The 23471-nt window shown below is 44.9% G+C and overlaps 1 protein-coding gene across 1 annotated transcript in view; it reads right to left on the bottom strand.

Annotated features, from left to right (window-relative positions):
• Window positions 1-23019, bottom strand: part of PGCKA1 (PDCD10 and GCKIII kinases associated 1) — a 59910-nt gene extending 36891 nt beyond the window's left edge. The window contains exon 1 of the mRNA XM_083458447.1: window positions 22824-23019. The gene's annotated coding sequence lies outside the window, so the exon portion shown is untranslated. The remainder of the gene's footprint in view (window positions 1-22823) is intronic.
• Between the last annotated feature and the right edge of the window lie 452 nt (window positions 23020-23471).

A 23471-nucleotide genomic window follows, 5' to 3' on the forward strand; every position in this document is an offset into this window, starting at 1 on the left:
ACACAGACACACCATCTTGTGAGTGACACCTGATGTATCCCATTCAGAAGTGCAAGCCATCATTTGACGTTGCAAGAGATAAATAGGTTTGTGAAACTACACCAGGAGGAAATGTCAGTGCTGTGACATGTGGCAGCCGCCTACACTAGAAACTTTTCTCCCGCTCTGTAATTATCACACATTGTTGGGACAATCAATTTCAGTTTTAGAAAGCTACTGTTTACTTCTGCAGAGAAGAAGAAGAAGAAGAAGAAGAAGAAGAAGAAGAAGAAGAGGAGGAGGAGGAGTTTGGATTTGATATCCTGCTTTATCACCACCTTAAGGAGTCTCAAAGCAGCTAACAATCTCCTTTCCCTTCCTCCACCACAACAAACAATCTGTGAGGTGAGTGTGGCTGAGAGACTTCAGAGAAGTGTGACTAGCCCAAGGTCACCCAGCAGCTGCATGTGGAGGAGCAGGGAAGCGAACCCAGATCACCAGATTACGAGTCCACCGCTCTTGACCACTACACCACACTGGCTTTCAGTGTGGTGGCTCTCATTACAGTAACCAAAAGGCTATTACCAAAAGGATTTGTTAATGCCACAACCCGCCTTTTAACAAGGACAGGTAGTGAGGTAAACATACATTGAAGGGAAGACTCAAACAAAGATTTGAGACTCTGTACTGCATTTGCAGCACTCCTGTGCCATAGCATAGATGTCTATGCTATCTTGGTCCTGTCTGCAGAATGGAAAATGGCAGGATCCCCAAGGACATGCTCTATGGGCACCAGGGAGTGGCGTAGCGTGGGTTGTCAGCACCCGGGGCAAGGCAAGTAATTTGCGCCCCCTAACCCTAACCCCCAGATGTTGCGCCCGGTGCGGCCGGGCCCCCCTGCACCCCCCACGCTATGCCACTGGCACCAGGACCCCTGGCAGACCAACTCTGTGTCACAAAGATGTCTGCAAACATTACACGAAGGCTGGCAACATCGACCGTGTAGCCCTTGCAGTTGATCACAACACCTGGAGACAGACAGTCAGGTTGTGCATCTGCAGCAATGATCAGAGGAGGAATGGAAGGAAGGAAGAACTGGAAGGAGCACAGAGAGAAGAATCGCCTTCATCTGCCCCAGCTGCAACAAAACATGTCTCTCCTGTTATCGGTCTCTACAGCCACAACAGGCACTGCAACCCCACAATGGTTTGACTTTACGTCTGAGACAGACTGATGCTAACAGCAAGTGGTCTTTTGAATATAGAGCAAGTCAATCCATTGCAAGTGGAAGAGAATGTTGGGCTTTGGGAACAGTGGCGTAGCGTGGGTTGTCAGCACCCGGGGCAAGGCAAGTAATTTGCGCCCCCCGCTGCACTGTCCCTCCCCCAGATAGTCCCTCGCTCTCTCTCCGCACCGCACCGCACGCCTGGCACCCTCCCCTCCACAGTGGGCGGCGACCCGGCAGCTCGGCTCGGATTCGGAGAGAACAGACCCTTCTAGAGACAGCAAGACAGCAAGAAATATATCTATGCGTGCAGACATAATGCACACATAATTTTTGTTTAAGGTTTTTGGCATAATTTTTGTTTAAGGTTTTTGGCATAATTTTTGTTTAAGGTTTTTGGCATAATTTTTGTTTAAGGTTTCTGGCATAATTTTGGCCAAAATACATAAATGTGAGTGGTTGCTTAGGCATTGGTTATGACTATCTGTCCCCACGCCCAGGGACAGAACTGACTTCCGGATTCCAGCGAAAGCCAATAAGGGAAAACAATATTGGGGAGAGCATGGAGCCGGGCACCAGACCCTCATCGCCCCTCCCCCCCGCATGCTCCCGGGGGCTTGCGTGGCCCTAAGCCCCATTCAGGGGTACAGACAAAAGAATGGCAAGCCCCTCGATTCCTTTAATGGAATTCCCTTGCAGCAGCAGCAGTTTGGAGGGGCAGGCACCGCCAATCCTTACCCCCCCCACCAACCAATTTTAACCAATGCCTAACTGCAATCTTACAAGTTGTGACGATTTGTTACACAGTAGGCAAAAACCAAATGGCACCAGCCAATCAGCCAAATGGACAAAATTCCTACCAGGCCCCTGTCCCAAAAGCAGACGACCCCATGATAGGCATAGCAAGGTCAACACAATAACCCTAAATATAGGGAGGGTGGGTGGGTGATCCGATGCACGCAGCAAAAGAGCCCGGTCAGTGCTGCATGACTTGATTTTATAACCTTTGGCCCATCCCCCTAAATGGCAACACCAAAATTTGCCCAGTAACCCAACCGCCCAATCACTGTGGATGGTCATCCATACTAACCTGCCCAGCAACAGAGGGGTGGCCTGTCAGACCCCACCACAACACGTGCTCTCTATAAAGGAGAACACACCTTCCCAAAATTTATCCGCCCTGGGAGTCAGTTTGACTCCCAAAACGGTTCAAGAACCAAGGCGCGGCTTCTTATTGGCTGCAGGAAGCTCCTGCCAGTGGCGTAGCGTGGGTTGTCAGCACCCGGGGCAAGGCAAGTAATTTGCGCCCCCCCGCTGCACTGTCCCTCCCCCAGATAGTCCCTCGCTCTCTCTCCGCACCGCACCGCACCGCACGCCTGGCACCCCCCCCTCCACAGTGGGCGGCGACCCGGCGGCTCGGATCGGATTCGCACAGCCAGCACCGCAGTGAGAGAGAGTGAGTGAGCCAGGTAGGGGCAGAGAGCTGCGAGTGCGAGCACCCCCCCCAGACGTTGCGCCCGGTGCGGCCGGCCCCCCCTGCACCCCCCCACGCTACGCCACTGGCTCCTGCAGCCAATCGGAAGCCACGGAAGCCATGCCAGATGTTCGGCTTCCAAAAAACGTTCGCAAACTGGAACAATTGCTTCCAGGTTTGCGGCATTCGGGAGCCGATTTGTTCAGCATCTAAACTGTTTGGAAACCAAGGTTCCACTATAGTAGGAAAAGTATAGCACACATAGTGCATTGTAGGAGAGATGGTGGTGTGTAGTTTAATTCTCTGCATAGATTCCCATGTAACCTTTTGCATGCTGCTTCCCTAGAAGTCGCCTCAGTTTCCGACTCATGAATATAATAGCAATAATTAGGAATGAAAGCATTTGTGATGGCAATCACGCATTTCACTGAATAATTATTACTGCTTTGGCTGTGGCTCTTGAGTAAAACACTGATTAACACACACTGTGCCTCAGGGAGCCTATCAGAGGGAGCATTTAGTTAACAGATATTGTATGTTTCCTGATTCTTCTGATATTACAAAACTACACATGATCCGCAATGGGTCAGCCAACCAAAAGACCTCTTCATAAGACCAAGGTCTTGTTCACATGTGCGTATACACTATTTGATCACTGCGACTTAATGCGATGGATTGCATGTGTGAATGGTGAAAGGTCACAGAACAGAGCCTGCATCTTGCATCATCTCCAAAGTAATGCTTTTCAGTGGAGCTGGTTCCACACATTCAGCTGTACATCATCAAATCCATCTCAGTCTAGCCTATCTCATTAGGTTGTTAGAATAAAAATGGGCCAGTGTTCAACAGAGTTCCTTGCTCAGCAGGATAGGGAACTGGGCCTTTTTTATACCCTCAGCAGCGGAGTAAATAAGGCCTGGTTTTGTTGATTATTTATGAAGTGTTCCCACAAGGCAAGTCACAGTGATAACAGCAAGAATCTTTATTGAACAAACAGAACTGGAAAACAGGGGCAAAGCAACTGCTTATATAGATTTCTGAAGGCCTGGGCCACTCCCACTCCCAACATGATTGGCTGTCCAAACTTCCAAGCTGCGAATCATAAGTCAGAGTTTAAGGGCCAATGGCAGAGGCCCAAATCCTGAAATGTTCTGTGATTGGATATCATGAATCAGAACACAGGCTCAGATTCCTTAGTCCAGGGGCTCCAGACTCAAGCTCAGGCAAACACAGACCACTGAATACATAACAATTCAATTCAAGTTGCAACTTGTTAAATTGACATTTAATTTTATTTATTCCCTCTCTTGCTCTTATAGCAAAGTGGTATGCCATGAAAGCTTAACTTAACAGAAGGAGAGACTAAATAAAACTGCTTTAGTCAAAGAAATATCTGTGATGAACTTCATTGTATTTTGAGAGCAAAAATTAATGCGTCTTGGGTCTTTATAGAACAGAATGCAACCATACTAGCTCTTTACAGTGGTACCTCGGGTTACAAACACTTCGGGTTACAGACTCCACTAACTCGGAAGTAGTACCTTGGGTTAAGAACTTTACCTCAGGATGAGAACAGAAATCACGCGGCGGCGGCACAGCGGCAGCAGGAGGCCCCATTAGCTAAAGTGGTACCTCGGGTTAAGAATGGTTTCAGGTTAAGAACGGACCTCCGGAACGAATTAAGTTCATAACCAGAGGTACCACTGTCCTTGGTTTAGCTCTCAACTGCTAGGAGATTATCTGCACCTATCGCAAATTGAAGGTTTAGAATAATTCAGTTTTAACTTGTGTTAGGAACATGAAATGAGTATTTTCAATTTTTCAGCATCTTCTCCACATCAGACTGGAACAAAATTGGGGGGGAAGGGATTTGCCATGAAGTTTGCAGAACTAATGATTTGCAGACCTAAACATCATGAGACATGCTTTAAGAGACTTAAACAGGATTTTGAAAGGGGAGAAATAATCCTAACTCCCTAAAAACTAAATAGGATATATAGATGGAGGCAGTGAGTGTTAGAGAAGAAAACAGTACTTTTTGTTATTTTCTAAGGAGACAGAGATAACAGCTGAGATTGCATTTTCAGTGCGACAGATTGCAAAACTTGAGAGAGCACTGTCATTTACTATCAACTCTCAAAGCTGGAAGGTAAACAGAAATGAAAATATTTCTGGGGTTCACTGGAACGCACTGCAAACACTTTGTTCCACCTGCTCTAAACTTATCGCTTCTTATGCTAAGGAAAAAATGGGCAGGATAGTTTAAAACAATGGCAACAACAGCAGGATAACTTCAGCTGTATCTTTCCACTAAAGGGCACAAGGCATGGAACCAATAATGGCCCCGAGGACACAACATTCACCCTCAACTTGGGTTCAGATCCGTGACTTAGCTATTTTCCTCTTGGATGGCCTCAGGCAAATTGCTGCTTTAGGCCATTCCTCTGCAGAGCAGGAAAATAGTGACAGAGTTATTGGCTATCAGGTAAGATAAAGACAAGCACTGAAGACATGCCCAAGTGCTGCATTGTTAACAAAGCCTGGTTCTTGCTCACACTCTGCAATTAAATTCTTTTTACACAGTGTACAAGCGCTTTGCAATGTGAATATCCAAGATGAGTCCATGATCCATTGAGCCTACCATCTAGGGATGCGGGTGGTGCTGTGGTCTAAACCACTAAGCCTCTTGGGCTTGCCAATTGGAAGGTTGGTGGTTCGAATCCCTGCAACGAAGTGAGCTCCCATTGCTCTGACCCAGCTCCTGCCAACCTAGCAGTTCAAAAGCACACCAGTACGAGTAGATAAATACGTACCGCTGCGGTGGGAAGGTAAACAGCATTTCTGTGTGCTCTGGTTTCCGTTACGGTGCCCCATTGCGCAAGAAGCGGTTTAGTCCTGCTGGCTACATGACCCGGAAAGCTGTCTGTGGACAAACGCTGGCTCCCTTGGCCTGAAAGCCAGATGAGTGACACAACTCCATAGTCGCCTTTGACTGGACTTAACTGTCCAGTGTCCTTTACCTTTTTGCCTTACCATCTAACACAAAGACCAAGAAGAGCTCACAAGGGATCACTCTGGCCTAGGGGACATTACAGATTGGTGCTTTGGGATACACACAAGACTTTCCAGTTCCTTCTCCATTTGGCACAATCCCTACGCATCCAGTCCGGCTACACACCAGCAACTGTTCAGCATGAAAAGAAAGATTGCATACCCTCCATATGTCCCTATTTTCCAGGGACAGTCCCGGAATTACAGAAGCCACCCCAGTTTCTGATCTGATCCCGGAGCATCCCAGCTACCCTTTTCCCACCCCTCCAAATCTTGGAAAACAATTAAAAGTGGTGTGTGTGTGTGTGTGTGTGTGTGTGTGTGTAGGTGCAAGAAACTGAGTTCTGTTTATACTGAAAATAAAATTCTTGCACCAAATGAAGGCGTATGAAGCCCTTCCTACAATTTTGAAGGAAAATGTCACTGCAATGCTTCAGCTGCCAGCCATTTTTAAGGAAACATGTGGAGTGTTATTCCTTTATTGTAAATGGAGGCTTACACTGTCTTCTGAGAAGTACCGTATTTTTCGCCCCATAGGACGCACTGCCCTATAGGACGCACCTAGAACTGTGCGGAGCCCGGGAGCACAGGCAGCTCTGCCCAACCTTTGGGAGCCCAGCGTGGCTTGGTGCCGGGCTCCCGAGGGTTGCGCAGAGCTTCCTGAAGCCTGGAGAGCGAGAGGGGTCGGTGCGCACCGACCCCTCTTGCTCTCCAGGCTTCAGCGAAAGCCTGTATTCGCCCCATAGGAAGCACACACATTTCCCCTTCATTTTTGGAGGGGAAAAGGTGTGTCCTATAGGGCGAAAAATACAGTAAGTCCTACTGTATTCAATGGAGCTCACTCCCAGGTAACTGGGTAAAGACTGTGCAGTCTTACATTGCAATCCTAAACATTTTTTCCCTTAGAACTAAGTCCCACTGAGTTCAATAATATTTACTTTCTGGTATGTTCCTGATCATTCTCACAGTTTTTCTTCTTCTTCTTCTTCTTCTTCTTCTTCTTCTCCTCCTCCTCCTCCTCCCCCTCCTCCTCCTCCTCCTCCTCCTCTGCCATTTTCCATGACATGGACTCAAGTTAGCTTATTGCTAAAAAATTTATTTCATTCCTTTCCCTTGTACATTGTGAGGTAATTTTCATTGGATAAATGTTGGAAGGTATGAGATTGTGGTCTCTCAATACTTTTCTCACGAAAATTGTTTCAAATCGGTCTATTCCCAGTCCAACATCACGTTCAATTTTGTCTCTTTTTTATATAAAAAAGACAGGGTTCAACAACTGTGTAGAACATATAATTTAATCTGTATCTCAGACCTAAGATACTTTCCCCCAATTGATTTATCTCTCTCAAAAAGAATTTCCTTGACACATTTATGAGAGATGTGACAGGAGGACTTGCATTCTTATAAAGCCACAACCGTTTGGAGTAAAATGTTCAAATCCAAGCAATTGTGTCTTAGTGAATTGCAAAGCCAATTAATTGACCCAAGGGGCAGGTTGCAATCCATATATACAGGGGAAAGACTATAACAGTGAGGCCTCTGAGAAGGACAGTTTCTATTTCCATCCTGCTATTGAATGGAAAGGTGTTTGATTTCTTTATCTTAATGTTATTTACAGTCTTTTGCAGTCCTGCAGTGGAACAATGCTTAAAAGCTGAAGAAAACATTTGTTCCTTTAAGAGATTTAGCATTGTCTGGAGTCCGGCCAACTAGCCATTTAATCCATTTTTCCCTCTCAAGAAGAATAGGCTCTCTGTTCACCTAAAGTTACCAACAAAAAGTGAGGCTCCAGCCCCTAGCGAGGGCAGCTTGTGATGCCACATGCTCAGAAGTAGTATGTAAACTTTTCCAATGAGATCTTGTTTTTTAACTTCACGGTGCCAATGAACAGGAGTGGCTTGTATACACAGGGAAATACTCTCCCTTATTCTTTATTCCACTCCTCTTGTTTTTCTCCCAGCTGAGCCTTTAACAGCAGGTTGCCTCAAAACAATGAGGAGGGTTGGCTCAAGACATTTTGCTGCCTGAGGCAAAGGACAAAATGGTGCCAAGTCAAGGCGCATATTACCCAAGGTCAACAGGGTTATTTTGGCTTCTGAGGCAGAAAAATAACTCAAATACTTCTCCCCACTACCTGCTGTTAAGAAGGCAACCACAGTTAGTAAGCAACAAAGAATTTGCTACCCTTTCAAGACATTCATCCATACCTTGGTTTTCGAAAAACTTAGTTCTCAAACGTTTTGGCTACCGAAAGCCACAAACCCGGAAGTGACTGTTCTGGTTTGTGAACTATTTTTGGAAGTCCGACGGGGCTTCCGCAGCTTCTGATTGGCTGCGGGAGCTTCCTGCAGCCAATCAGAAGCCATGCTTTGGTTTCCGAACATTTTGGAAGTCGAACGGACTTCTGGAACGGATTCCGTTTGACTTCCAAGGTATGGAAGCTCCTCTCCACTTCCATCACTGCCTGTAATAGCTTCACTTACTTATATAGATACTGCAGTATTTCACTTTAGGGTGCATATGATAATTATGTGCCTTAATGACACTTTCTAGGACATGCAAACAAATGATCTATGATATGCCATTCTAGACCAAAGGTTGGGAAGAAGTTTCATTTTTGAAGCGACGTGACTGTAACTTTAGTCTCAGGATTATATTGTTTTAAGTTGCTTTGTTGGAAGCTTGTTTTATAGGGAAATGGGAGGGAATAAGCCCAGTCTTCACTGTGATGTTTCTTCCTTGTCACAACACAATACATTATAGGTTTCCAAGCCTGCCATTTCTTGCTCCGAAATGTGTGACACAAGGGCAAAGAGGAGATAGATTCTGTTTTTAAAAACGATTATTTTGTTGAATGCTCATTCACTCAGATAATTCCTGTGTTGAAACAGGGTTGCAACCCAGAGAGAGAAAAAGAAAAAGAGCACATATATTTAAATTTGCCACCGTGGATGGGGATGAACGCCCATCTGGAGAATGTTCCACCTTAACAAGGCACCTGCAGTTTCAAACCCACACCAAACTCTTGTGTGGATAAGCCTGAAAAAAATAAGTGGCACAAGGTACCCAATTCTGCGTTACCCAAAAAGAGAGGACATGCAACATAAAAGGGGGGGGGAGGGAACCCAGTTTTGCATAAAATTTTCATATGCTGATTTATTTGGATAGACGTGAATTTATTAATAATTACAAAACTTTACAATGCATATATATATATAAAAACAGTTCCATGTACAGTGGTACCTCAGGTTAAGTACTTAATTCGTTCCGGAGGTCCGTTCTTAACCTAAAACTGTTCTTAACCTGAAGCACAATTTTAGCTAATCGTGCTGCCGCTGCACGATTTCTGTTCTTATCCTGAAGCAAAGTTCTTAACCCGAGGTACTATTTCTGGGTTAGCGGAGTCTGTAACCTGAAGCGTATGTAACCCGAAGTACCACTGTATTCTGACAACTGAAACAAAAGCCTGACATAAATCCATCTGGTAAATTTGGGGGTGTGGGGCAAGAGAATACAACATACAAGCATCAAAAGAATAGAACCACAAGGCAGGCAAATATTGTCTTTTCCATGCCCCACCCAGAGGAGGCAAACCAAAAATACACGCTGATAACAAGGACCTTTTTTAAGTTTTAAAGAGACAATAACCTCTTTCGGACAGTAGAAGTGAAGTTTATTTATCCAGCAAAACTCTGAAATCCAGGGCACCTTATTTGGCTTCTCCTTTATAGATGTATTGTAGCACTGAATTCTATAATCAGTGCTATAATCATGAAGGATGATTAGGCCCAAATCCAGTTTTCCAGAAAAGAACTCTGCTGAGTGGAGCTCTAGAAATGGAAACAGCATTGACTTCACAGCTTCTTTGGTTTTCTTAGGAAACTAAAAAGTACAGCAGACCAAGGGGCAAAAAGATGGCATGATGCCATTCAAGAAGGACACTGACAAACTGGAACGTGTCCAGAGGAGGGCAACCAAAATGGTCAAAGGCCTGGAAACGATGCCTTATGAGGAACGGCTAAGGGAGCTGGGCATGTTTAGCCTGGAGAAGAGGAGGTTAAGGGGTGATATGATAGTCATGTTCAAATATATAAAAGGATGTCACATAGAGGAGGGAGAAAGGTTGTTTTCTACTGCTCCAGAGAAGCGGACACAGAGCAATGGATCCAAACTACAAGAAAGAAGATTCCACCTAAACATTAGGAAAAACTTCCTGACAGTAAGAGCTGTTCGACAGTGGAATTTGCTGCCAAGGAGTGTGGTCTTTCTTTGGAGGTCTTTAAGCAGAGGCTTGACAACCATATGTTAGGAGTGCTCTGATGGTGTTTCCTGCTTGGCAGGGGGTTGGACTCGATGGCCCTTGTGGTCTCTTCCAACTCTATGATTCTATGATTCTATGTCCTAAGTCTCATGGAGGAAAGGGCTTCCCCAGGGTGCAACAGCTTTGCCTGTTCAATTTCAGCTTGTTACGCACTTGCTAAAAAGGCACAAGGGCCTTGTAGAAAAACGTGACTGTCTGCCCAAACCCAGAGAAGGATGAAGAATGCTCTCACTGAGGTTCTCCCACCACCTGACATTAGGCAGGTGGTAAATGGAAATGTAGTGATGTATGGAAGCGAGAGCTGGACCATAGAGAAGGCTGATCACCAAGAATTTATGCTTTCGAATTATGGTGCTGGAGGAAACTCTTGAGAGTCCCATGGACTGCAAGAAGATCCAACCTCTCCATTCTTAAGGAAATCAGCCCTGAGTGCTCACTGGAAGGACAGATCCTGAAGCTGAGGCTCCAATACTTTGGCCACCTCATGAGAAGAGAAGACTCCCTGGAAAAGACCTTGATGTTGGGAAAGATGGAGGGCACAAGGAGAAGGGGACGGCAGAGGACAAGATGGTTGGTCAGTGTTCTTGAAGCTACCAGCATGAATTTGACCAAACTGCGGGAGGCAGTGGAAGACAGGAGTGCCTGGCATGCTCTGGTCCATGGGGTCACGAAGAGTCGGACACGACTAAAGAACGAAACAACAACAACTGGAAATGGCTTTCTTGGCGATTAAATATGGTAGCCTTCTCGAATTAAGTTCGTAACTAGAGGTACCACTGTACTCTTTTGTAGAATTACGTAAGAGGAGCCTGCTAGAAGGCCCCATCTAGTTCAGCATTCTGTCAGTGCAGTGGCTGAACAGTTTGAATACGGAACTAAAACTGAACTGTAATTCGCAGGAACGTGACTCACAGTCATATAACAGTGCTGAAATAGTAGTATGGAAATACTTCCTAAATTAATTTAATATTAAAATAGGAGATGTAATGCCGAAAGCAGGTGAGGAAAAAAGGAAGTAAAACCACTCTAAATATACTAGCCCTCAGTGTTAGAAACTGAGATATGAAAGTTAGGAGCTAAATGGCACCTTAAACCTAGGTTATGGGTGCAACAACAGAATGTCTAGGTGCGCATTTTTATAACAAGAATACAAAAGCTGAAAATGAATGAACTGCAGCTAAAGGCTTATATTCCTTTTTCACACGGTCTAGTCCTCATCTGAAGACTGCAAAAAACAAAGCCTTACTTCCCCTGCCCACCCCCCTAATATTCTTCTGAGGGTCCCTTCTCCAGTTCTCAAGAGAGTGGCTGGAAGTGGAGAGGCAGAAAAAGGTCCTCCTTTCGTTCCAGCAGTGGGAGTTTTAATCTGAAATCTTAGGTGCGCAGTACTGCTCCCAGAGCTCAGAAACTGCTCACATTCATCAAATTCCCTGTCCCAAAGCGTGTGTTGAACAATGGGAGTTTCGAACGCTGCTAGCTCTGAATGGTCGCCAGCTTTTTTTCCTGCCGGACTCCTGTGCCTTTAATAGCTGAATGGCAAGCAAAACACAAAAGACATACACTACAGGTGCAGTCTTACCTGGCGTGGGAATACAATGACAGGTAAAGAATCGCCTTACTGAATTTCTACCTGTCAGGCAACTGTTAAAGGAACTCTGCCAGAACGAAAACAAAGTGCTTGCTTTGCTCTTAATCATCAACTTGCAACCAGGAAAAAGTACGGCTGGGTAATCTGCTCAGCTTTTGTTTTCTGCTTTGGTATTTGGGCAGTAAGAAGCTATTCTTTGTTAATTATCACATTGTCTGCGACCATGCAGTTCACTTGCAGGGCTGTACGGTGTTACATCTGTTGTTTGGCTTTTAAAATGTGACAGGTGTGTGGTGTTACGGGAGAAAACCATTGCTAGGTGGGCATTAAGCTGATGTCACTGAGCAGGGAGGAAATAAGAACCGCTAAGGGCATATAGCAGGTCAAGAAAAGAACGCCAAAATCCTTCTTACCAACCACAGGTACCACAAACATCTCTTTAAGCAAAGGGATTTCGGGCTTTGGCAGACATTCCTAATCCATTTCATTGCTTACGACTGCAGTCACTCAGTGTGTAGAGTCTGCCTCATTTTAATTAATTCCTTTTATTCCTTTTATTTTATTTATTCCTTTTATTAACTTGCTTCAACCATTTAACACCAGTTACACCATTAGCCAGCCTGTCATGCAGACTCTCCTAGTGTCCCTATTTTCCCAGGACGGCCCCGGACTTACAGAAGCCATCCCAGTTTCTGATTTGATTCCAGAATGTCCTGCTTTTCCTTAGGGCGTTCCTATTTTCATCGGAGAAATGTTGGAGGGAATGGAGTTATGTGACTCCCTGAGCTAAGGAGATAAGTAACTATACCACCTTTAGAAGACATCTGAAGGCAGCTTTGTATAGAGAAGGTTTTTAATTTTAAAAAAGTTTAATGTTTTATTATGTTTTTATTATGTTGGAAGCTGACCAGAGTGGCTGAGACAACCCAGTCAGATGGATGGGGAATAAATAATAAAGTTGTTGTTGTTGTAGGAGAGTGCAAAATATGGTCTGAAGCTCAACATCAAAAAAACGAAGATCATGGCCACTGGGCCCATCACCTCCTGGCAAATGGAAGGGGAAGAAATGGAGGCAGTGAGAGATTTTACTTTCTTGGGCTCCATGATCACTGCAGATGGTGATAGCAGCCACCAAATTAAAAGACACCTGCTTCTTGGGAGAAAAGCAATGACAAACCTAGACAGTATCTTAAAAAAGCAGAGACATCACCTTGCCAACAAAGGTCCGTATAGTTAAAGCTATGGTTTTCCTAGTAGTGATGTATGGAAGTAAGAGCTGGACGATAAAGAAGGCTGATCGCCGAAGAATTGATGCTTTTCAATTCCTCCCATGGGCTGCAAGAAGATCAAACCTATCTATTCCGAAGGAAATCAGCCCTGAGTGCTCACTGGAAGGACAGATCCTGAAGCTGAGGCTCCAATACTTTGGCCACCTCATGAGAAGAGAAGACTCCCTGGAAAAGACCCTGATGTTGGGAAAGATGGAGGGCACAAGGAGAAGGGGACGACAGAGGACGAGATGGTTGGATAGTGTTCTCGAAGCTACCAGCATGAGTTTGACCAAACTGTGGGAGGCAGTGGAAGACAGGAGTGCCTGGCATGCTCTGGTCCATGGGGTCACGAAGAATGGGACATGACTAAACAACAACAAAATTTTCATCAGAGAAATGCTGGAGGGTATGGCCATGCAATTCTTTCTCTAAGCCTCATGCCTTTAACTACTGCACAATAACTTTCACCATCAGTGGGTGTAGGGTTCCTTCAGCACACAGCAACAGGAAAATGCTGCCCCTGTTGCACATCTGCCAGGAGTGCTAAATGTACGGAGCCTTCGCCCAGAAAAAAAACAGTGGCAGACGAAAGGCACCCTCGGATGATTCAAACTTAGAAACATTAAGATTGCAATGTTTAAAGGGCTAGGCTAATCGATTAAAACTTGTTTAAAAGTCAACCAGAGTCCGATGAATTTGGGCAGTAGATTTATATTTATAGAAATAATTAACTGAAGATAACATGCGACAAGTTCCTCCTTTCCTCATACAGGTGCCCTACCTTTTGTATATAAAGTAGAAAGCCTGAAAAAGAAGATTGCTTGTGTACACGTACCTGTGTGACCTCTGGGTAGCAGGTACCTATCACACATTTTTTATTTTGTGTACCATATGGGCATGTCCTTAAGTTAACATCTTACATTAAAAACCTGACAGTAGCAAACTATCGAAGGCTTTTCACCAAAGCCAGACTAAATGTCTTACCTTCTGCAGTGTCGGATGGCAGGTTGAGAGGAGTTCCCTACCAGGACAGACTTTGCTTGTGTGCTCAAGACATCAATTCCATAAAACATATTTGGTGGCACTGTGCAAAATATGAGCAAGCCAGGGCTGAACTGATACTACCCTCGCTGGTACCTTTCCCAGGAAAACCAGAGGCTCACTATGTCAGGTTCCTATTGGAAGACCGGACAAATGCTAGAACATTAGCAGTGACAAAGTTTCTATTGGTGGTTGCAAAAACAAATGATCCCTATATTCTGAACAATATGCTTGTTTAACCTGGAGGTAGGCTGTATGAATTGTGTATTGCTTTGTAATGATTTGATTGATGATGATTTTTTATTGCAAACAGGATTTTTCTCTGCATGTTGAACCTGAACTGACCCTCCTGTAACTTAAGCCCATTAGATCTAGTCCCGTGCTCTAGGGCAACAGAGAATTGCCCCTTGACTGTATTTAAGATCGAACGCTAATTTTTCTGTAGCACCTAGTTGGCCTATACAGAACTTTTTTAACCCTTCTTTGATTTTGCACACAGATGAATGTTTCTGGAATTTATGACCGTGTGAAATGGAACGGGTGATGCGTGAGTCACAATGGAAACAATTGTCAGAGATGACAGCAAGAGATCATTTAGATTTCCCTCCTGCCATAAATTATGGTAGTGGGAAAATTAACTTGTTAAAAGAGAGAGCTCAGTCAGTAGAACATGAGCCTTTTAATCTCAGGGTTGTGGGTTCGAATCCCACATTGGGCAAAAGATACCTGCATTGCAGGGGGTTGGACTAGATGACCCTCGTGGTCCCTTCCAACTCTATGATTCTGTGAAAAGGCGGGTTTTTGGCTCACCACAGTCTGTAGGAGAATAACAATCAAAGGTAATCAGACTAATGTGAAAATCACAGTTGTGATGAAAGTGGAGAATTAGACCCTGGGTAGGCAAACTAAGGCCTGGGGGCCGGATCCGGCCCAATCGCCTTTTCAATCTGGCCCTTGGATGGTCTGGGAATCAGCATGTTCTTACATGAGTAAAATGTGTCCTTTTATTTAAAATACATCTCTGGGTGATTTGTAGGGCCTGTGTGGTGTTTTTACATGAGGAGAATGTGTCCTTTTATTTAAAATGCATCCCTGGGTTATTTGTGGGGCATAGGAATTTGTTCTTTTTTCTCTCCCCCCCCCAAATATAGTCCGGCCTCCCACAAGGTCTGAGGGACAGTGGACCGGCCCGCTGTTGAAAAAGTTTGCTGATGACATGGCTCCCCAAATCAACACAGACTGTGGAAACTTCACATTGGACTTCAAGCATCTGGCATTGTGTGCCTCCCCATTCTTCCTCCAGACTCTGGGTCCTTCGTTTCCAAGTGAGATGCAAAAGCTGCTCTCATCAGAAAAGAGATTTGGGGAGCCATGTCATCAGCTGGTGTTGGTCCACTGTGCTTCATTAAGTCCAGGGTCAACATAGCCATCTACCAGGAGATTTTGGAGCACTTCATGCTTCCTTCTACAGATGAGCTTTATGGGGATGCTGATTTCATTTTCCAATAGGACTTTGTCACCTGCCTACTCTGCCAAAAGTATCAAAACCTGGTTCAATGCCCATGGGATTACTGTGCTTGATTGGCCAGCAAACCCGCCTGACCTGAACCCCATAGAGAATCTATGGGGCATTGCCAAGAGAAAGATGAGAGACATGAGACCGAGCAGTGCAGAAGAGCTGAAGGCTGCTATTGAAGCTTCCTGGTCTTCCATAAAACCTCAGCAGTCCCACAAGCTGATAGCATCCATGCCACGCCGCATTGAGGCAGTAATTGATGCAAAAGGGGCCCAAACCAAGTACTGAGTACATGTGCATGCTTCTACTTCTCAGAGGTCCAATATTGCTCTATTTGCAGTCCTTGTTTTGCTGATTTCATTTAATATTCTAATTTTCTGAGATGGTTAATTTGGGGTTTTCATCAGCTGTACGCCATAAACATCACAATTATAACAAATAAAGGCTTGACATATCTCGCTTTGCATGTCATGAGTCTATCTCATATATTACTTTCACCTTTTAAGTTGCATTACTGAAATAAATGAACTTTTCCACAATATTCTAATTTTCTGAGTTTCACCTGTAAAACAACACAGCGGGTGGACCAGGAGGCTCAGGTTGAGAGATCAAGGGAATTCCTGTGTAAATAGGCAGCGTGAAGCGGCTGCCTCAGGGAAGAGATTTTGGACCAGCATTTGTTGGCGCCAAAGTGCCAAATTTATCACTGTAATTCACTTCCAGTTCTAAACATTCCTTTGCTCATGGAAGTGTAACCAAGTCACCAGTACCACCTTTGTCTAGGAGGAAGGTATTACCAGACTCTGGGGTCACTCTGAGGTTTGGAGGGGTACACACCTTTTATTTCTAAGGATAAAATGCTAAGGGCAGGTGAACCACAATAAATAATGCAATGAACAACATTCAATGGCGACAGAATGACAGCACACTGGCTACTTTCCACAACAGACAGTAAAACATGTTAGAATTGCAATTGTGCTATAACAGGCATGTCCAACAGGTAGATCGTGATCTACTGGTAGATCACTGGACGTCTGTGGTAGATCACAGGTAGATCACTGGCTCTTAACTCTGTGAGTAGATCACAGTCCCTTGGGAGTTGGCCACCGCTGTGCTATAATAAGCACAAGCAATTTCATTGTGGGATTAGGCATTTTATTAAATGTTGGTAAGTTAAAAGCAGCACTCACACACCATTATGGTCAGTTTAGCAACACACTTTGCTCCGAAAGCCAGAGCAGGGGATGCTATTTATTTATTTATTTCACAAAATGTATGTACCGCTTGCTTTTGGAAAAACCTCAGAGCAGTTTACAAAATAAAAATAACCGCTAAAAAATTGACAACCATAATTGATAACATACAGAAGGTTAAAACGGCAATAAAATCATAGAATCATAGAAGAGTTGGAAGAGACCACAAGGGCCATCGAGTCCAACCCCCTGCCTAAACAAATTAAATAGACCAAAACAAATTAAAACTCCTACAAACTTTCTAAACATCTGGGTAGGCATGTTTAAATGCCTTCAGCAGGGACTCAAAAAAGTTTCGCTGGCACAGAGAAAATGACTGTAAATGCATAGGAAGTGGAAAAGCGATTTCTGCAATGTTTAAGGAAGCCCTCAGGCAGGGAGAAAAGGAGAGATACAACTACAGGAAAAGCACTTCTGGATAATATGCATTTAATATTTTCATAACGCTTTAGAGATATACTGTCCAAAAGGACTACAGTGGTACCTCAGGTTAAGAACTTAATTCGTTCTGGAGGTCCGTTCTTAACCTGAAACTGTTCTTAACCTGAGGTACCACTTTAGCTGCCGGAGCACGATTTCTGTTCTCCTCTTGAAGCAAAGTTCTTAACCTGAGGTACTATTTCTGGGTTAGCAGAGTCTGTAACCTGAAGCGTATTTAACCTGAAGCGTCTATAACCCGAGGTACCACAGTATTCCAATATACGTTGGAGACAGTTTATAAAAAGCAAGTTTATATTGAGCCCTGTTTGCTGCTTCTGAATAATGTGGATATGAAATCCAGACTAAGACAAGATTCGTTTAGGAATGGTTTATCGGTGTTGTGCCAAAGACATTGAACAGTTGTATTTACCTCCCTGATCAAATATTTGCTCTTCTCTTTTAAAGTGTTCCAGGAACATATGACGTCACTAAACATCTCTCTCACATTTACCTTTGAGTATCTTACAATGCTGGATATCCAGGACCCACCCAGCCACTATGTACAGTCGTTATTTAAAATAAAAGTGAAGGCACAATAAAAGAGATTGATGGCCACTCCCTCCCCCATACTGGCGACGTAGCAAGCAAACAGTAGCAGCGATTGTCTGCATTTCCTTAAATAGATATATATACGTATAGGGGCCATTCTTGTCCCTTACTTTTCAGTGGGAAACATTTATAAGTTTCAAGAACATAAGAACTGACTGAGAGTTCATTTAGCCTGGCATTCAGTAGCTAGCCACATGGTTCCAAATACCTTACAAATAGGCCATAGAAAAGACAACAACCCATTTCTGATATTTATTCCCTGTATCTGGTGTTCAGAGACTAGGAAAACAGAGATACCACTTCAGTATCATGCAAAACAGATTTTGATAGAAGAAGAAGAGGAGTCTGGATTTGATATCCCGCCTTTCACTCCCTTTAAGGAGTCTCAAAGCGGCTAACATTCTCCTTTCCCTTCCTCCCCCATAACAAACATTCTGTGAGGTGAGTGAGGCTGAGAGACTTCAAAGAAGTATGACTGGCCCAAGGTCACCCAGCAGCTGCATGTGGAGGAGCGGGGAAGCGAACCCGGTTCCCCAGATTACGAGTCTACCGCTCTTAACCACTACACCACACTGGATCTGTTCTTCTGTCACAACCTGTACCACCACCTTCCCTCAAAGTGAGTACAGTGAACGCTTAGGTTGCGAACGTGATCCGTGCGGGAGGCACGTTCGCAACCCACAGCGCTGCATCTGCGCATGCGTGGGTTGTGATTCGGCGCTTCTGCGCATGCACGACTGCCAAAACCCGGAAGTAACCCGTTCCGGTACTTCCGGGTTTCGGCGCGTCCGTAACCTGACAAAACGCAACCTGAAGCGTCTGTAACCCGGCGTATGACTGTATTTGATGCAGGTTAATAGTTTCAGTCTAAGCTGAAAATGATTCCACAAATACACCATCAGTTCTGGCAACAACTGCAGAGTCAAGATCACTCCAAAGTCAAGGCTTCATCCACAGCATGCCCTAGATTTGAGTAGATTGCCAGCTGCCTCTCCTGTTTTCTTTCCTTAGTACCAAAAAGTGGTGCCACCATCGAGAAGGCTCTGCCCTATGTCAGGGGCTTACCCTGTAGACCTCAGAAGGTTGGAGTAGACATCTCACAAGATATGCAGAGCCCAAGCAATATAGGGCTTTGACGGGCAAGACCAGCATTTTGAAACTCAGTTCCTTCAGCATCGGTGAAATAAGCTCACGAAATAAGTTCACTAATATTGGCATTAATTAATGACTCTGAAACAGCTGCAAGTTCCAAGCAAATTTCTAATGTAGTTAGGTAAAGGTAAAGGGACTCTGGAGTTGCGGTGCTCATCTTGTTTTATTGGCTGAGGGAGCGCGCGTACAGCTTCTGGGTCATGTGGCCAGCATGACTAAGCCGCTTCTGGCGAACCAGAGCAGCGCACGGAAACGCCGTTTACCTTCCCGCCAGAGCGGTACCTCTTTATCTACTTGCACTTTGATGTGCTTTCGAACTGCTAGGTTGGCAGGAGCAGGGACCAAGCAACGGGAGCTCACCCCGCCACGGGGATTCGAACCTTCTGATTGGCAAGTCCTAGGCTCTGTGGTTTAACCCACAGCGCCACCCGCGTCCCTTCTAATGTAGTTAACAAGATATAAAACACTCCTTTCACCTGGCCGCCACAAGGCGACCCATGAATACCAAGATGGATCCTGAAACTCACTTCAGGATGCAGTTACCTCACCTTTGGAAGAAGAATGACTTCATCTAGAATGGTCAAGCTCTCTACTCCTCAATCAGAAGCCACCAATCACCATAATCTCGGGCATAACTAGAAAAAATGGCAGGAGGTTCATGACGGGATAAGGTAAAGGTAAAGGGACCCCTGACCATTAGGTCCAGTCGTGGCCGACTCTGGGGTTGCGGTGCTCATCTCGCTTTATTGGCCGAGGGAGCCGGCGTACAGCTTCCAGGTCATGTGGCCAGCATGACTAAGCCGCTTCTGGCCAACCAGAGCAGCCGTTTACCTTCCTGCTGGAGTGGTACCTATTTATCTACTTGCGCTTTGACGTGCTTTCGAACTGCTAGGTTGGCAGGAGCAAGGACCGAGCAATGGGAGCTCACCCTGTCGCGGGGATTCGAACCGCTGACCTTCTGATCGGCAAGCCCTAGGCTCTGTGGTTTAACCCACAGCGCCACCCACGTCCCTCATGACTGGATACCCCTCCCTTTAAAAATAAAAATAATCAGTAATACTAGGGTTTCTGATTCAGATCAATGATCCAGGACATTAACTGATTGGTCTGCAGTCAGCATGCCCATATTGTTTATTAAACTCAGACAGCAACACTTTCTTTTCAGAGTTTTGCGAAGTTCTCTAAGTTGCACACCAGAGCCACTACAAATGCATCAGCTACAGAATGTAACACACTGTAGCTAATTTTTCGAGGGGACACCTCAAATGTTTTATGCAAACATCTACAAGGCTGTACAGTATGTGCACAAAGTGTCTTTAAATCCCCAATGGAAATAACTGATAGAAAAATAGATACAGTGGTACCTCGATTTAAGTACTTAATTTGTTCCGGAGGTCCGTTCTTAACCTGAAACTGTTCTTAACCTGAAGCCCCACTTTAGCTAATGGGGCCTCCTGCTGTTGCCGCACCACCAGAGCATGATTTCTGTTCTTATCCTGAAGCAAAGTTCTTAACCTGAAGCACTATTTCTGGGCTAGCGGAGTCTGTAACCTGAAGTGTATGTAACCTGAAGTGTATGTAACCCGAGATACCACTGTACTAGGATTGTCAGACGCAGCAACTAACAAGATCAGTGAGTGGAACAGCAAAACACCATTGTGTTCTAGAACAATCATAGCATTAGATTTATAGGCCGCTCACTCCCAAAGCAGAACTGTCCCAAAGGGGAGAGGCAACTGTTGTTTTTCCTGCAACAGAACTAAGAGTCTGGCAACATCTTAAATACTCATACTTTTATTATATACCACATGCTTTCATTGGCTTATATCTAAAGGACAATGCTAGTTCGTGAAAGCTTATGCCATAATAAGTGTGCTTCAGAGCAATCCTAAGTACAGTGGTACCTCGGGTTAAGAACTTAATTCGTTCTGGAGGTCCGTTCTTAAGCTGAAACTGTTCTTAACCTGAGGTACTATTTCTGGGTTAGCGGAGTCTGTAACCTGAAGTGTCTGTAACCTGAAGCGTCTGTAACCCGAAGCGTCTGTAACCCGAGGTACCACTGTATAGGAAGCCATATACATAAATTCATCCTATTCCAAACTCTATTCAGGATTGAGACAACTGATGGCTGAGGTGGCCCAAGTCTGGCAGAAAGAAAACAAGCCATTACAACAGAACTTGACTTACAGCACTCTGTTTGCCAGTGTAAGTTCGGCTAATTTACCAGTCGTGTCTGTGGGTGATTCGCCCCTAAATTGCACAGAGCCAAGAGGGTGCCAAATTGAGAAGATCCATAATTGAGAAGATCCATTTGGGGGCGCCAAATTTTTGCCTCACATAGGGCACCATATCATGAAATATTACCGAAGTCTACTCTTGGTTGCCATGTCACATAACTGAGCTAAAAGAGGTTTGAAATATAGTTGTACCTTGGAAGTCGAATGGAATCTGTTCCAGAAATCCGTCTGACTTCCAAAACATTCAGAAACCGAAGCGCGGCTTCCGATTGGCTGCAGGAAGCTCCCGCAGCCAATCAGAAGCTGCGTAAGCCCCATTGGACATTCGGCTTCCAAAAATAGTTCGCAAACCGGAACAGTCACTTCCGGATATGCGGCGTTCCGGAGCCAAAACGTTTGAGAACTAAGCTGTTCGAAAACCAAGGTATGACTGCAGTTGTAAGTCTCTCCTTGCCCATTCTGCCCCTGCTATACCCCAAACCACACTTTGGGGGGACTTACTCCAACGTAAGCTTCACTGGCTTAAGCTGGCTGAGCCAGTATAGACCTGGTTCAGCTGGGTTGAGTGAGTTCTGCCAATGTGGCCTCAGCTGAGCTCAGCCTGCGATCTCTGTCTGTTCCAGGCTTGATCATGCCAGCAGATCTTGGCTATGGGTTGTGTTAGGTGTCATTTTTTCCATTCCCAAGGTGGTCGTAACAAAAGCAATCTCCCAAAAGACACCAAGTTATATCATCAAATGGAAATCACCGGTGGAGGAGGTGGGAGAATCTCCCTTTCTCCTGCCATTGTCCTTCTTTCATCGGACATGTAGAACTTGACAGCAGCAACTCAAGACAAACATTGCCTAAGTTCACATTTGTACACCCACCTGATTTAGAATCAGAAGCATGCTATTTTTTTCAGACTCTTCACTTGCCTTCCTTAAAATCCCATTTACACCCCCAACCAGTAGCTTCTTACGCGAGATATTTTCACCCAAGTTCCCTGCCACCCACTCATCAGAGAGCCTCATCTGTGTATCTGTGATCACACACTAGTTTGCAAATGTGCATTTAATGCATTCACTTTTTTCCCAGTTGTAAGAAGAATTCTCTTGAATTTCATGGAATTTGAAATCAACAGGCGAAGCCACTTTTCACACAAAACATATCACAAACTTTCGAGAGACATGTGCCAAATATATAATATTTCCCTCCCAAGCAATTTCCACCAATTGCTACCCATGCAAGTTACAATTTAAAGTCAGGATTCTGTTAACCTGATATTCAGCTCCAGATCTGGGGCTTAATTTGCAAACCGGTAGTATCACACAGAGGTCTCTGACAACAGACAGTCCCCCCACTTTACGAGATCAGACCCCAAGGGTAAATCTGGATTAAATTGCCAGGGTGTGGGGACAGGAAATATAGGCTGGCACCTGATGCTTTCAACATTGTGTGGGTGCTTCAAAAAGCCTTTCATGCACGAGTAGCCCTGTTCCCACGATAAACACCTGTCGACAGCGCCATTCAACCTCAACCCATCTGTTGAAGAAATGCACAAACGAGAAGTTTTCAAAAGTCTGAAGGCTAGAGGAACGTACTTGCTGGTTTTAAAGTAGAACCAAACAGTGCTTCTTGCAGCAACAAGTGAAACTCTTAACAGGTTTCTATCCGAAGGTAGCATCACAGAAGAGCTTCTCTTACCTGCAGCTTCTGCGCTGTTGGGGAAACGAAGCTGGCTCCGGATTAGGATCTCCCATAGCTTAAGCCCGGCTTCTGCATTTGAATGCTAAATATGTAACAAATGCCTCCTTTAGCAGGCGGGAGTTTGCATGACCTCCTAATGAGAGACACTGTCGCGAGTGTCATTGGGCACCCAGGAGTCATGTGACGGAAGATGAAAATAAAAGCCTTTAAAGTTTGCATTGAATACTTCCTAGACTCTGTAACCCTTTACCTGCAAGCTAGGAAACCTGCCAAACTTCATTGCTCCTGCAGGATGGAGGGGGGTTGGGGAGGGCAAACAAACCTCCAGCAGCCCACGTGATGGCTTTACTACACAATGGCTATTTCTGTAGCAATCGGAGCAAGGTTCTTGTGAGCGTGCTTTTGTGTGTTTTCGGTACTTTCCCCCCTCTGGAAGTCACAAAATCGACAGCTCTCTTCCTGCTGGGCGAATTGAGCTCAGGAACTGGAAACGCCACTATTCTTGGCAGTGCTCTATGGAAATAAAAGCACCCCGTGATCTCCTTTCCACCCAAGGGGACACCTGAGCAGACAGGTGTAGCATTGGAGAGCACTGTCAGAAGTCTCTGTTGGGTATTTCCCTTCCAAAGAATACCACCGGCATTG

The sequence above is a fragment of the Podarcis tiliguerta genome (genome assembly GCF_965153285.1).
Source record: "Podarcis tiliguerta genome assembly, chromosome: 9".
NCBI lineage: Eukaryota > Metazoa > Chordata > Lepidosauria > Squamata > Lacertidae > Podarcis > Podarcis tiliguerta.